The sequence below is a fragment of the Oryctolagus cuniculus genome, chromosome 11 (assembly GCF_051225735.1).
Source record: "Oryctolagus cuniculus isolate XC-2025 breed Fujian yellow rabbit chromosome 11, ASM5122573v1, whole genome shotgun sequence".
Lineage (NCBI taxonomy): Eukaryota > Metazoa > Chordata > Mammalia > Lagomorpha > Leporidae > Oryctolagus > Oryctolagus cuniculus.
Window position 1 is genome coordinate 97,083,732 of NC_142877.1, and position 14,250 is coordinate 97,097,981.

The window sequence follows — 14,250 nt, forward strand, 5'->3', positions numbered from 1 at the left end:
AAACAGCTCTTTCACTTTTGTATTTTTTGTTTCAATTTTGGTTATTCTTTAATTTTAATGATTTATTTTCTCCTACTAATTTTTGGTTTGGTTTGCTGTTGTTTTTTAGGTCCTTGAGATGCATTGATAACTCATTTACTTGATGACTTTCCAATATTTTGATGTAGGCACCAGCTGCTATAACCCACTTCACACTGCTTTTGCTGTGTCTCATAAGTTTTGATATGTTATCTTCATTCATTTCCAGAAATTTTTTTATTTCTCTTTTGATTTCTTCTATGACCCACTGTTCATTCAGAAGCTTGTTGTTCAGCCTCCATGTGTTTGCAGATGTTCTCGAGATTCTTGAGTTTTTAATTTCTAGCTTAATTCCATTGTGGTCAGAAAAGATGCCTGTATGATTTCAATTTTTTGCATTTTCTGAGACTTGCTTTATGGCCTATGAACTGGTTCATCCTAGAGAAATTTCCAGGCACTAATGAAAAGAATGTGTATTCTGCAACTGTGGGTGAAATGTTCTATAGATATCAATTAGGTCCATTTGGCTCATAGTGTAGATTAGCTCTATTGTTTCTTGTTTTATTTGTCTAGTTTGATTGAAGTGGGGTATTGAAGTCCCCCTTTATTATTGTATTTTGGAGTCTATTTCTCCCTATTGATCCTTTAACATTTGTTTTATATAGCCAGATACGCTGGAATTTGGTACATATACATTCACTTTAGTCACATCTTCCTGTTGAATAGATTTATTAATTATTGCATAATGCCCTTCTTTGTCTCTTTGAATAGTTCTTGTGTTAAAGTCTATTTTATCTGATATTAGGATGGCTACACCTGCTCATTTTTGCTTCCCATTAGCCTGTTATATCTTTTTTCATCTTTTCACTTTCTTTTTTTTATTTTTAATTTTCTGACAGGCAGAGTAGACAGTGAGAGAGAGACAGAGAGGAAGGTCTTCCTTTTTCCATTGATTCACCCCTCAATGGCCACTGCGGCTGGCATGCTGCGGCCAGCGCACCACGCTGATCTGAAGCCAGGAGCCAGGTGCTTCTCCTGGTCTCCCATGCAGGTGTAGGGCCCAAGGATTTGGGCCATCCTCCACTGCACTCTCGGGCCAGAGCAGAGAGCTGGACAGGAAGAGGAGCAACCGGGACAGAATCCAGCGCCCTGACCGGAACTAGAACCCGGTGTGCCAGCACCACAGGCAGAGGATTAGCCTATTGAGCCAAGGCGCCAGCCTTCATCTTTTCTTTCTCTTCTTTCTTTCTTTCTTTTTTTTTTTTTTTTTTTTGACAGGGAGAGTGGACAGTGAGAGAGAGAGAGAGACAGAGAGAAAGTCATCTTTTCACTTTCAGTATGCATCTATCTTTATTGGTGAAAAGTGTTTCTTATAGGCAGCAAATAGATGGGTCTTGTTTTTTAATCTATTCAGCCAGTCTATATCTTTTAATTAGAGGATTTAGGCCTTAAATATTCAAGGTTATTATTGGAAAGTAACAACTTGGTCCTGCCATTTTTTCATAAATATTCCTATTGTTTGTTTTGGATTTCCTTTATACTACCTTCACATTCTGTCATGATGATGACTATCTTTCTGTTTCTGAGTTTACACATTCCACATTCTTAAGTACCATTTGTAAGGCTGGACAAATGGTGACAAATTCTTTCAATTTGTGTTTTTGCAAGGTCTTTATTTAACCTTAATTTATGAATGAAAGCTTTGCTGAGTACAATATTCTACATTGATAGTTTTTCTCTTTTTGGACTTGGACTATGGCCATTCTCTCCTAGCCTGCAGGGTTTCTGATGAGAAATCAGCTGTGAGTGCAATTGTAGATCCTTTGAAGCTAATCTGCCATGTTTCTATTGTCCACACTGCTCCACGCATCTCTCTTCTTTCTGTGGAATTTCTCCTACAAACTTCCCTCCATTTTTCTCCTGGGAATGCACTGCTTTTCTTCTGTTATCTTCCCATGCTCAAAATCAACTCATCTTTTCCCTGTTTGGCCGTCATGGTCCCCTTCAGTCTTTCCAATTATTATCTCCTCTTCTTCTTTTTCTCCTCTTTCTCCTTCATCTAGGTGCAGTATTAAAAAAAAAAAAAAAAAAAAAAAACTTGTCCTCTATATCATAGATTCTTTCAGGGCTGGAGCTGTGGCACAGTGGGTTAATGCCCTGGCCTGAAGCGCCAGCATCCCATATGGGTGCCAGTTTTAGTCCCTGCTGCTCCTCTTCCAATCCAGCTCTGCTATGGCCTGGGAAAGCAGTAGAAGGTGGCCCAAGTCCTTGGGCCCCTGCACCCACCTGGGAGACCTGGAAGAAGCTCCTGGCTTCAGATTGGCACAGTTCTGGCCATTGTGGCCATCTGAGGAGTGATCCAGCAGATGGAAGACCCTTCCCTCCCTCCTTCCCTCCCTTCCCTCTCTCTCTCTCTCTCTCTCTCTGCCTCTCCTCTCTCTGTGTAACTCTGACTTTCAAATAAATAAATAAATCTTTAAAAACAAATAGATTATTTCTTTTGCCTCACCAGGTCTGTTGTTAAAGCTCTCCATTGTATTTTTTCTTTAAAAAATATTTATTTATTTATTTGAAAGGCAGAGTTGGGGCCGGCACCGTGGCTCACTTGGTTAATCCTCCGCCTGCGGCACCAGCATCCCATATGGGCGCTGGGTTTTAGTCCCCGTTGCTCCTCTTCTAGTCCAGCTCTCTGCTGTGTCCTGGAAGTGCAGTGGAGGATGGTCCAAGTGCTTAGGCCCCTGCATCTATGTGGGAGAACAGGAAGAAGCTCCTGGCTCCTGGCTTTGGATCGGTGCAGCACTGGTCGTAGTGGTCATTTGGGGAGTGAACCAATGGAAGGAAGATCTTTCTCTCTGTCTCTCCCATTGTCTATAACTCTACCTGTCAAAATTTTTTTTAAAAGGCAGAGTTATGGGGAGGGGGAGGAGGGAGGGAGGGAGGGAGGGAGGTGGGGGGGAGGTCTCCCATCTGTTAGTTCACTCCCCAGATGACCACAACGGCTGGAGCTACACTGATCCGAAGGCAGGAGCCAGGAGCTTCTTCCGCATCTCCCACGCAGGTGCAGGGGCCAGGCCCAAGGGCTTGGGCCATCTTCTACTGCTTTCCCAGGCCATAGCAGAGATCTGGATCAGAAGTGGAGCAGCCAGGACTCAAAGCGGCACCCATATGGGATGCCAGCATTGCAGGCAGCATCCTCACCTACTATACAACAGCACCGACTCCTCCACTGTATTTTTATCTGAATTACTGAATACCTCATTTCCAATACTTCTGTCTGATTTTCTTATCTTTTTGCAGAATTTCTCACCCATGTCACGTATGGATTTCCTTATTTCATGTAACTCTCCGTTTTCTCGAGTAAACCTTATAATCATTCTTTTGGATTTCTTTTCAGGCATTTCATCAATCTCCGCTTCTTCACAGTGAAATATTAATGTGCTGTGTTCTTTCAGGGAGTCAGATTGCCTGCCTTGTTCGTCTTTCTTGTTTCTATATTGATTTTTATGCATCTGTGGATCACTTGTTGTTATCTCCTCTGGGGGATTATTATTGTTATTTTGATTGAAGGCTTCTTGAAATTGTGCCTCTCTGGGTCATTGGAGTGTCTGAGACTTGCACTGGAGTCCCAGGAGCCTGTGCTAGGTGGGGCCAGGGAGCTCTGGCCAACGACACCCAAATTGGATGTGGTGTGGCTTCTCTTGCTACAGTCATTAGGGGAAGGGATGTTGGTGACGGCTTGTGTGTTCACAATCCCAGCCTTGGTCTGTGCCAAGGTAAACCAACTGATGGAGTGAATCACAGTGCCTGCACACACACACACACACACACACACACACCTCACTCAGGCACATGCACACTGACCCACTTTGTGGTGTGTCCCGTGAGCCCTCTGCAAGATCTGTCTCTAGCAGGCAGGGAACTCTGAGTTTCGCCAATGAGACTGAGCTAGTGCACAGGAACCCAGCCACCACCCACGTGCCTCTCCATTATCCGTGCTCACAGTTTCTAGGGTGCGGAGAGTCTGCTTTGTACCCTGCAGGGCTGTCCTGTCTTGGGCACAAGCTGCCCACCATTGCCTGAGACAGCACAGACTGGCTACAGCTCCACCTCAGCAAGTTCAGGGTGGCACTCTGGTGAGGGGAGGGAAAAGGAGCAACATGGTCTCCCTTCACAGAGTAGAGCAGTTCTCAGCCCCCAGCCAAGCCAACTCCCCCGGCTGGACTCAAAGCCAGTGAGCGTGGTGGAATTCCCCCTCAGTCAACGCTGCCCGTGGCATAGGCTGTGGAGGCCTCCACTCGCTCTGGCTGGGACGATGGTGCTTCCTGGGCACCTGCTGCGAACAGGCGGTATTTGCTGGAAGCACAGGGGCCAGCAGCTGCGCTTTGTCCTCCTCACTGCTCCATGGACTCTGTCCATTTTCCAGTGAAAATTGTTCTCAGCCCCCTGGAAGAACGTGAGCCTGGCTCTCTTTTCCTGGTATCTGTCTGTGGCTGAAGTCAGCATGATTTTCCGCATTCAGCCATCTTAGATGTCTCCTCCAGCATTTTTATTTTTAAAATCACTGCAATTCTTCTTATTTGCTAATTGCCCATATTGCCTTGTATTAGTTGGCTCAGGCTGCCATGACAAAGTTCCACGGACCGGGCAGCTTAAACAAGAGTGTCTTGTCTCACAGGGGAGCCAGAAGTCCAAAATGAAGTTGTTGGTGGGATGAGTTCCCTTAAGGAGTAGGAGGGGGATCTGGCCCAGGCCTTTCTTCTTGCCTTGTACCTGGCCCTCGTCTCCTGGGTCTCATCAGGTTGTCTTTTCTGAGTGTGTGTTTCTGCAATCCAGTGATTCGTGTATAAGGATATCAGTCATGTTGGACTAGAAACTACCCCTAATCAATTCATTTTTATTTAACTACTCCTGTAAATATCCTCATACCAATAAAGGTCATCTTTGGGGGTTCTGGGATTTAGGATTTCAGGGTATGAATTTGGGGAGGCCAAAGTTCAACTGTAACATCCTCACCAGGACACAAACTCCATCACCTGCCACAGAAAAGGTACTCACATCTTCACTGAATGAATCAGTGTAAAAATACTCATTCTTGCCATCATCACCTGGACATCTGGAATTTTAGGATAATATTCATTGGTAACAATTACATCTTGGAAATATATAACAATCCCAAGAAGCCATTTGACTAATTAGACAAAGATTACAGTAAGCTGAGTAATGATTTCACTGTCAAGTGTATTTTATTGTATTCTATTAATCTAACTTTTGGTCATTCATAGATGGAATTTATATTATCATCAGATATCTAGAAATGCTTGTTGTTCCTGTAGTCTAAAATAAAGTGAGGATTTAAATTACACGCCAAAATAAGATTTCAGTAAAATTAGGGTAAAATAGATAAAGCTGCAAATGTGCTGACCATGAGAGTCACTATAATTTCTCTACATCATAAAACTGTATTCAACATTTTTGGCCCCACAGAAGCAGATAAAACAATACCTCGGAGGCAGATGTCTAGCAATTCTTCAGGAGATAGAAGACCACACCTTGCATGATACTGAGGAGTTTCTACATGGGATGATTGACAGAGCGTGGTTGTCTCTGCCGTCATGCAGTGTCCTTCGCAGCATCCTCACTAAGAGGTCCAGCATTCAGGCTGTTTCTTGCATCCAGCATCAGAAGCCAGGAACAACATTAAACATGATTTGCTGCAGGTAGCTTCAGAGGTGTGTGACGCAAGTACGAAACTTTCCACCTATGAATAGCCTGTGGAATACTGAGTGGAGTACATCAATGCCACATTCTTCAGGTTTGCTCCCATAAATCTCACTTCCATTCGACTGGACTCTCTGCAAGAATGGGCTCCAAAATAATGATTAAGAGGGTGGCACACCGGGTTCTAGTCCCGGTCGGGGCACCGGATTCTGTCCCGGTTGCCCCTCTTCCAGGCCAGCTCTCTGCTGTGGCCAGGGAGTGCAGTAGAGGATGGCCTGAGTACTTGGGCCCTGCACCCCATGGGAGACCAGGATAAGTACCTGGCTCCTGCCATCGGATCAGCAAATTCATCAAACCTCAGGCTGTCCTTCCATGAAGGAAAGACATTGAGAGAGTTTATAAGACTAATAAGATGGTTTTCATTGAGATTTTAGGGTCAAATTAAGGTAATGTGTATGAGGGAAGATTCTTAGCATCTTAGCTACCATACCAAACTATAACATAGTTATCCATTATTATGGATCACAATAGCTGTTTCCTTGTTTGTTTACTGCATTCCCAACACTGTTTTCTCACCTCTTTCTTCTGATGACAGACTCTTCTCATCTTGCAGTCCCGTCACAAGAATGGCCCTGAGAGCAGGCCTGCCCAATCACTGTGCTTGCTTCGGTTAATGCAGATCAGTTGCTATCATAAAAAGGCTGCCAAATGTACCATGACTCAGACACAGTAGAAGTTAGCTTCTTGCTCACATAAACAGTGCAGAGATATTAAGGTCGTCTTGGGGAAGGGGGCTTGGCTCCACACACTCATTCAGTCTTCAGATGTCAGCAGCTCTTTCAACACACACACACTCCCAAGGTATCTTGTGACATTAATTCCAGCTGGTAGACGGGGAGCAAGAGGGTGGAGAGAGTGTGTCTGTTTCATCACCTCCCATGGGCCAGGAGTTACACGCAGTGAGTTCATTCATGTTCTTCTGGTAAGGACCAGTTACATGGCTTCATCTGGCTAGAAGTGCTGTCAGGAAACGCAGTCTGTGTCCGGGCTGCTGCTTCCCAGAAATACCTCGATAGTTCAAAAGAAAAAAAAAATCACAAATTTTGGTGGACGGTGAGCCATCAGAGATTGGTGACTCAAATTGGACCACTCAAGTTAGGTATAAAGGAATATTTAGAAGCTAGGAGCAAAGAGAGCTCTCCTTCCCACCCCAGTGGCAACACTGAGAGGGTATGAATCTGGACCTTGGTGGCCACATTGTGATTAGAGATGAGGGTGTCTGCAAAATGAAGTCAAGGAGAGGGAGTGGGAGATGGGGAGGAGAGCGGGTGAAGCCCTGTGGCCCCAACTCTCAGTTCTGCTTCTTGAGACCCAGGTTTCCTTTCTCCTCTTTTGGTCCTCTGAGCCCTCCACTCTCTTCCCAGCCATGGAAGCCAGCGTATTCCCTTTTTGCTTAAGAGTCAAATCCAGTTTCTATCACTTGCATTATTTGAGCCTCAGTTGTCTGCCACAAGGGACTAGATATTTTACATACTTTCCCAAATAGATCCTTAACCATAAATATTATTAGCTCTGCTTTATAAATAAGAAAACAGTATTCAGAAATATAAAGTTAGTAGAGGAACTGAAAATAAAATCTATCTTTAACGGGCTAAGCCAAGGGTTGATACATATTTGCTGTAAAGGGGCAGAAAGTAAGTACTTTAGGCTGCATGTCCACATGATCTGTGTCAAGCTACTCAACCACGTGATGGAGTATAAAGTCAGCCATAGACAGTAGTAAACTAATGGCTATAGCTGGGTTCCAATAAAACTTTATTTACAGGTCAGGCAGTGGGCTGGATTTGACCCACAAGCTGATAAATGAACTGGTAAATGAACAGTGCTAACCTGAAAATCAAGAAAACTTTAGTCTTTGTACTTTTACTTGGGGCCTTGAACTAACTACTTAGTGCTTCTGTTGCTGTCAGTTACTTATTTGTTGCAATACCCTCATCAACCTTGTCTATTCTTTCATGCCCTTTTCAATTTTTTCATGCAAAATAACATGTAAGTAATCCATAATGGTTCATTCTAAGTTGGAGCTCAGTTGGGAAATACAAATGTATACCTAATTAATTTTTATTGACATGTACTAATTGTACATATTTGTGGGATACAATGTGATAATTCAATGCATGGTTACATTTCATAATGAAAAAAATGGGATAATCAACATATCCATCACTGTGCACACTTATGATTTCTTTGTGGTGAGAGTATTCGAAACCTTTCTTCTATCTGTTTTGGGATATACAGAATGTTAGTGGTAACTTTTATTTTAACTTTGCCTTATGTGTCTTTGCGAGTGCTGCCTGTCCCCTGTGCTTTGCCTTTCCTCTGCTGCTAATCTTCTCCCTAGTGAATACTCAGTTGCTTAGATCAAGGTCCAAGAATGTGTCCTTGTCCACCCCTCCTTTAGGTAAAGGACAACCATGCCCCCAGAGAAACCATTGCCTGTGACTTCAAAGGCAAGTTCTAGAGCCCAGATGGTTGGTGTTGCCAGAAATACAATCCTAAAGAAACAGAGTGTGATTTGAATGCCTGTCTGTTTATCTGGTAGCAAAAAAAAATAAATAAATAAAATAAAATGACACTCAAGCCATGAAACTGATTTTACAAACCAGTCTCTCCTTTAGCAATCTGGGTTCCAGAAACGTCCAACACCTGAACCTCCCCCCACCCCCGAGTCCTCCATGGCAGTTAAAACAAGAAAACAAAAGCTGGAGACCCTGTAATCTCCATCTTCAGGAAGGGCATGGAGGTCCCTCAGGGTTCCCTGGACCAAGTCCATGATCAACACCCTTGCATGTCATCCAGGGATCGAAATGAGCCTCGGATCTGTTGGGAATGTGTCGACATGGAGATGTGAGGGTTTTAATGAGTCAGGAGGGTGGGATAGGAGGTAACTGTTTATGGGGTGGTTTTCCCTCCCCGATAAAAGAGAAGATAAACAGGTAGCAGATTGTATTTAGAAATGAGTCAGATAGTAAATATTTTTAGGCTTTGCAGTTCATGTATAGTCTTTGTAACATATACTTTTTCATTGTTTATTTTGGGGTATTGTTTTAAAATCCTTTGAAATTATAGAAATATTGACTGAAAAGTTGATCAAAACTGTCCAAACTTGTTCTGTGGCCTGTAGCTAGCTGTCCCACTCCTAAATCACAGACACATAAACCCTGGTTTTGCCATCAGCGATGATATGATCAGGATTGAGCAGACTAAGCGCTCTAAAATCAGTTTCATCGCCTGTTAAGCACGACTCCTACCACCCATATTTCACGATTATTGGCTTTCTCACAGTGCCTGAGATATAGGGCCATTTGGCTCATGAATGGCGTTGTTATCTTCTGAATCATCTTAGAGAGAGGCAGAGACAGAGAGAGAGGTCTTCCTTCCACTGGTTCACTCCCCCATGGCCAGAGCTGTGCCGATCTGAAGCCAGGAGCTGCTTCTGGGTCTCCATGTGGGTGCAGGAGCCCAACAACTTGGGCCATCTTCCACTGCTTTCCCAGGTCATAGCAGAGAGCTGGATTGGAAGAGGAGCAGCCGGACACGAACCTGCCACCCACATCAGGGACCCAGATGGCATTCATGGCTTCTGCCTTCAGTCTGGTCCAGCCCTGGTTATTGAAAGTGAACCGGTGGATGGAAGATCTCTCTCTGTATCTCCCACTCTCTGTCACTCTACCTTTCAAATAAAATAAATCTTTATAAAAAATGAGTTCTGAAGGTGGGTGATGGTAATGGTTGTACGACACTGTAAATGCACTTAATATCCTGAACTGTACACTTAGAATGGTTAAAACAGAAAATTGTATGTTATATGCGTTTTGCTACAATTCAAAAAAGCCAGGAAGGATGCATAAATATAGATTTAGATATAGATATGAGAATACTTCAAACAGTTCATGGGGGAGCTGGCACCTGGCCTAGCAGTTAAACACAGGGGCAGCCATGTGCACATCAGAGTGCCTGGGTCTGTTTCCTAGCCCCAGCTCCTGCGCTGCAGACTCTGGGAGGCAGTGGTGATGGCTCAGTCATTGGGTTTCTGCCATCGCTACAGGAGACGTGGATTGGGTTCCTGGCTCCCAGCTTTGGTCCCAGGTCCACACCAACGGCTGTGGAGCTTGGGAGTGAACTAGCAAATGACAGTGCACTCTGTCTTTCTCTCTTCTTCCCAATTTTTTTTTTTAAAAAGAGTTAATGAAAACAGGTTTGTTTGTTTTTTTTTTTTTTTGGTGCAGGAAATTTTTTTAACTCACATAATTTTTTCCATGTGCTTTTTGAAGATCCTTCTTATATCCTATCAATACATACCAGATATACAAATATGAAATGTAGAAAGATGGGGGAAGTAAAGAGTGTTGTACATTTCAAACACTGTGACTGAGGAGGCCCTCCCTGAGAAGGAGATGCTTGAACAAGAGGGAGGAAGCCACACGAGTTTGGTGGGTGGGAGAGTTTCCTGGGGAACAGATACAGTAAGTGCAAAGGCCCTGAGGTGCATGTGTGCCCGAGGGTTGGCAGTCTGATTAAAGAGGAAAGGAAGGTGAGATCAAAGAAGAAAGAGGAGTGGAGGAATTGGGGTCAATTGCACAGGGCTCTAAGGGCCACTAGAGCCCTTGACTTTCACACTCAGAGAAATGGTGAGCTATCGTGTGGGTTTGAGCAGACGAGTGACAAAAGACTGGCCCTCTATTTTTTTTTTTTTTTATTTTGACAGGCAGAGTGGGAGGAGAGAGAGAAAGAGAGAGAGAGAGGGAGAGAGAGAGAAAGGTCTTCCTTTTGCCATTGGTTCACCCTCCAATGGCGCACGGTGCTGATCCGATGGCAGGAGCCAGGTACTTCTCCTGGTCTCCCATGGGGTGCAGGGCCCAAGTACTTGGGCCATCCTCCACTGCCTTCCCGGGCCACAGCAGAGAGCTGGCCTGGAAGAGGGGCAACTGGGACAGAATCTGGCGCCCCGACCGGGACTAGAACCCAGTGTGCCGGCGCCACAAGGCGGAGGATTAGCCTAGTGAGCCGCGGCGCCGGCTGGCCCTCTATTTTAGCAGAGCCACGCTGGTCCCTGTGTGCAGAGCAGACCACAGACTGAAGGTTGGGGCTGGGAGAGCATACAGGAGGCTCTGGCCGTTATCCAGGTCGGGGTGAAGGGGTGGACTGTGGTGACGGCGCAGGCGGAGGCTTGCTGGGATTAAGGATATCTCCTGCAGGTGGAGTCACAGGGGTTGCTAAGGACTGATGTGGGGTGTAAGAGGAAGATAGGCATCAAGGACTGCTCCCAGGTTTGGTGGCAGAGCCGGAACGTCCCGGCTTACACAATAGCTCATGGCAGCTCTCTCGTTTCCTGCTCGCAGTCCCGACCTTGCAGGGGCCACGATGTAGGACTTGGGTTTGGGAGCTGCAAAGCCTGGGTTCGAATCTTATTTCTGGTACATCACTTAACGCTGAGTTCTGGACCTCACCCCAGCCCAAGTCTCCTCAGTGCCTGCCTCCCAGCCAAGCAATCCTCAGGCACAGTAAAGTTTGGAATCACTGGTCCAGACGTTACATTTGATGGGCTGGAAAGATCAATGAAGGAGAATCATTGAAGTGCCTGTGGATTCTTGGCATCCAGCTAGGTGCTAACCTCTAACACAGATGATGGACCTCATCCAACACGCACGTAGCATTCCATTCCTAAGAGCGGAGTGAGGCCACTTGGTGAATTTTAAACAGGCAACACGCGCTGCTATGCACACGCCTTCCGCAGGGGCTGTGTCACGGAGAGTCTTTGGTTCAAAGAGGAACGGCCCGTGTTTCTCATGCCTGCGGAACACGCAGCCTTGACTGTCCCTGGTACTTGGCTAAGTGCCACAAAATGACGGACTTGATGCTCTCACTCCTGGGCTCCTCTCCCGCAGCTGTTCCATCACAGGGCCAAATTAGCCATCATTAGCAAGTGCCCAGAGGACAGCCTGCCCCCCTTTCTGAAAGGAGGCCCTGAAGTCCCTGGTGCAGCCTGACCAGGCGAACTCGGATGTTCCCAGGGGCGGCTAGGTACTGGGGGGTTCTAAACTCTCAGCCTGCAACCTCTTTAGCCCAGACAGCAGGCTGGCCAGCTGGTAGCCCAGTCCCAGGGTTTTCAGCCGGGCAGGTCTCCATTCACCCGGCAAACAAGCCTGGTGGACCCCTGACGCGCCCAAGTCCATTGGAACAAGCTGAGCCTGTGGTCCAGGACGCCGGCAGGGGGACTCCGAGACTGCCCAGGAAGCCCCGCCCCTTATCCTGTGGACACATCTCCTTTCTTCTCTGCCCCCGGGAACCAAAGTGATCACCAGGGACTTCTCTCTCCGCAAACACACACTGTAGGGAAGGCACGTTACGCTGCCCCCGCCCCAACAGGAAAGCGCGTGCTGGGCCCTGGGAGTGGCCTCCGGGTAAGCAGCCCAAGCAGAATCTGGTGGGCCAGCCAATGCAAACTGAATCCAGCCGCGGCTGGGGTCCTCCAGCGACAGCCTTGTGGATCCAATTGTGCTTGTGGACTCACGGACTATGTAACACTGCGTTCTGCGCAGGGCCATGCGGATTGCTACTGACGGATCGATCGGCGTTGGCGCCACTGGTCCCTCCCATGGGTAAAGGTAGAAGTCTCTTCCAGTCAGACTTCTGGGTGGGTTTTTTTTCTTAAGTGAAGGTGAAGCTTGAGCTCTTTTGGACTTTGGGCCCCCGAGGTGCCCCCGCCCGGCAGCCCCCACACACTGTTAAGCACTACAGGTGCAACCCTGATAATTAGGCATTTCCTTGGCCCCCTAGAAATGAGTCAGAACAGAGACATTGCGTGCAAAAGATCCTGACCTGAGAGCCTGGCGAGACCTTTCACCCAGGAGACGCAGGAGTCTTGGCAAAGCTCTGGAGAATGTTTGAGGTCAGCTTGATATTCAGAGTCCAGGATGTACCACTGGTTTCCATTCTTGTGTGTTACATCATTATATTATAGGTTGTCTCCCCATCTGTAGCACCCTTCCTCTACCTAAATCTCTCCATTCTCCTCATGGCTCCCCTCTTCCATGCTGTCTTCCTAGACCACCCAAGCGCTCACCCATCTCCTGCTACTCTGTAAGCTCCTAACGATTATCTTCCATGATGGGACTCTTGCATTCTAAAATCCGAGCTGGCCAATACAATAGACTTGGTGACGGTAAGCTACCACCTGAATGAGTGATGAGAAACAAGCTTTGGCAAAACAAGCATGGGAGGATGATTCCATCATTCTGTGCTTTTAAATAAATGAGAGAACAAAATGAAAGTCCTGGGTGACATCAGCCTTGGCAGTCCCTAGTGGAAAGTGACCTTGCCGGAGCCCTGCTCCTGCGTTCCATCACAATGCTTTCCATTAACACTATTAACCAGCTCAGCAGTCGGAGGCAAAGTGCCATTCCAATTGCTGAATCATCTCCATCTCTCTTGCCCTTCCTAATACCCTCAAGCGTGAGAGGAAGCAAAGGAGGGGAGAGAAGCACTAAGCACCTTCAACAGTAGCAAATGGGTCATTGGAAGAAGCTCAGCCAGTTCCTTCGACTTCCTTCCATGCCTGGCAACTCTTCCCAGGAAAAACTTCGCTCTACCACATCCATGATTTGGACTTCTAGTAGCTTCCTCAGCTCAAAGGGAAATTCTCAGCTCTCTACCCCCAACCATAGGTTTGATTGTTTAATATCAACCAAGATTCCCTAGTCATAGCCTGACTTTCTGGAAACAAGACTGAAAGATCAGAGGTCTTGCCAGCTGTACCTAACACATGGCATGATCAAAAGGTGTGGAAAGACCCTAAGACGGAAGATGTTACAAAACTGCAAAGGAAGTGGAAATCAAACATAATCAGGCAGTAGGCAAATTCAGGCTTCTCTGAGCTGGAAAATTAGAGACAAGAGAATTCTATTATTAGGAGAGGCTCCGCCACCTGTGTTCCGAAAGCAGTGTGGGGGTGGGTTGTGAAGAAGGTCACACTGCCCTCTACTGGGGGCCTCTCGCACTTGGCTAAGGGGTTTTCATTCATGACCTTTGGGAATTCTTACCTGGAAGAATAACACGGAGTCTGGAAAAGCCAAGTAACTCGCCCAAGATAACACAGCTGGAGAGCAACACGAGCAAGGGTGCTGCATGGAGGGTGGACGGCTTTCGGGGTTCACTCCCTGGCCATTCATCTTCCAGCTCCTTCCTCCTTGGACACGGGCGGATTCATGCTGGGAGGGTTTGCCAGCAATTCTCTCCAGCATCCTGGGGCTCAAAGCCATCTGTGTAGGAGATCCACCTGGAGACGTGTTTGAAGCTGCTGAACATTCAAGCCTCACCCTAGAGATTCTGAGTTTAATTGATCTAAGGTGGATCCCAGCTTAGGTCAAGTCCAAAAGTTTCCCAGGTGAATCTAACACATAGCCAGCACTAAGAATTCGTGCTCTGGCTGCAGAAGAGATAGAGGCAGAAACA

At 46.4% G+C, this 14,250-nt stretch overlaps 1 long non-coding RNA gene across 1 annotated transcript; it reads right to left on the minus strand.

The window, feature by feature from the left end:
- Positions 1-5,236: 5,236 nt before the first annotated feature.
- LOC149123574 (uncharacterized) lies at positions 5,237-13,019 on the minus strand. The gene is made up of 2 exons (XR_016216929.1): positions 12,619-13,019; positions 5,237-6,804 (listed from the first exon to the last, which is right to left on the minus strand). It is a non-coding gene; the product is annotated as an uncharacterized LOC149123574 (long non-coding RNA).
- Positions 13,020-14,250: the final 1,231 nt, after the last annotated feature.